The sequence below is a fragment of the Aplysia californica genome, unplaced genomic scaffold (assembly GCF_000002075.1).
Source record: "Aplysia californica isolate F4 #8 unplaced genomic scaffold, AplCal3.0 scaffold00170, whole genome shotgun sequence".
Lineage (NCBI taxonomy): Eukaryota > Metazoa > Mollusca > Gastropoda > Aplysiida > Aplysiidae > Aplysia > Aplysia californica.
In genome coordinates, this window is record NW_004797440.1 from 302,290 (window position 1) to 303,990 (window position 1,701).

The 1,701-nt window shown below is 37.7% G+C and overlaps 1 protein-coding gene across 1 annotated transcript in view; it reads left to right on the forward strand.

Annotated features, from left to right (window-relative positions):
• The window catches only part of LOC101863668 (probable GPI-anchored adhesin-like protein PGA25), a gene marked incomplete in the record, with an annotated part of 76,974 nt that overhangs the window by 5,332 nt on the left and 69,941 nt on the right, over window positions 1-1,701 (forward strand).

The following is a 1,701-nucleotide window of genomic DNA, read 5'->3' on the forward strand; positions in this document are numbered from 1 at the left end:
TCTGTCTGTCTGTCTGTCTGTCTGTCTGTCTGTCTGTCTGTCTGTCTGTCTGTCTCTCTCTCTCTCTCTCTCCTGCCTGCCTGCCTGCCTGCCTGTCTGCCTGCCTGTCTGTCTGTCTGTCTGTCTGTCTGTCTGTCTGTTTCTCTGTCTTTCTGTCTGTCTGTCTGTCTTCGTGCCGTCCATCCACTGTTTGTGTTAAAGTAATTATTATGCTTATTACTGACAAAACCTGGACTTTAACATTCATTAAATGTGCCCATTAGTATTTTATTGAGGGACCGTTTTTTTTAACGCACGGACTATATTAGTTAGAGTTTGGACATAGTTATCTGTTAGTGGGGTACAATGAACACGAGAATTTTAGAGGACAATCTCGCTCAAGTGCTGGAACTTATTTTCATCATGGTATCATTCGGGTATTCTACATCTTTATGCACGACATACCAGCACCTTCTCACACTTGACAATATTCTTGAAAAACCAAATCATACCAAAGGTGGAGTGGTTACCTGCAAATGTCACCTGTATGAATCCCACTGATATGTCGAGCTCCATGAAACAACAGCTGAAGAAACAAGACTTTTTTCCCAGTCCAAACGCTTTGTTTGCAACTATCTGTGATATTTTTTGATGAACTAGCAGATAATTGTGTCAAAAATTTAACACAGTCCATGCTCAAAGCGTTCGTGCTCTACACAAAACCAATGTCTCCTAAACAAAATACTAATGAGTTCATGTAATGTTCAAATTAGAAATGTTGTGTGTTATTGTTAATGCTCTATATCCCAATTTGTTTGAAACTATCACAATAAAATATTATTGTTTATTGCCGAAATAAAATTATATATTCCTTGCATATAATGTGCAATACATGCCCATTCCACTAATGCTGATGTAATACACGCACAAACACACTTGTAAGTTTACGTTTCTTTGATTTTACACAGTTTTGCCAAGTCTGTTTTATTTTTTTAAGGTTAATTTTGAGTGACCATGTCTCCAGCGACTCTTATTGTAGTTGAAATATTAATGTGTCAGATGATGCAGAGTTCATTTTGCTTTAAAGTGGTATACGGCATAAGTGGGTAGTGCAATGTTTAAGTCACTTTTAAGACGACAATATATATATATATATATATATAATGAAGATAGATAATTATATTCATTTTATATATTACAGCTGGTCTCATTTCTTGTATGTATCACTTAATCCGTAAACTTAGGCCTCTTCAGAGTTTGAGACGGCAGGAAACGGTACGCTCTTATACACTGAGCTTCTAGGATGTAGCGTATAATGAATGCAGCCCGAGATAATTGGGTGGTTTCACCTCACATCGAAATTCATTTAGAGATCATTGGCCTACTTCAAGTGCTCAATGAGGATGTCAAATGTTGAATGACGTCAACTTCAGTTAAATTTTCCCACTTCGGCAGAGTCGCTTTGTGTATCTTTATTTAGCTCAGAGGCTGCAAACATTCAGTTTTTCTTTCAGTTTGACCCGAAGGGCTTGCACGTAACGCACACACGCTGGATTGCATCTCGTGACAAAGTTATAGGGCGAAAATTTAATTAAAAGATTTAACCTGGTTTCATACGTCATTCGTTTGGGGTTTTGTTTTGTTTTTTGTTGCATTTTTCCCCTCTCTTTGGCAATGGCATTTTGTTGTCATGTGAATTTGTTGAGGTATTGCTCCACCCCC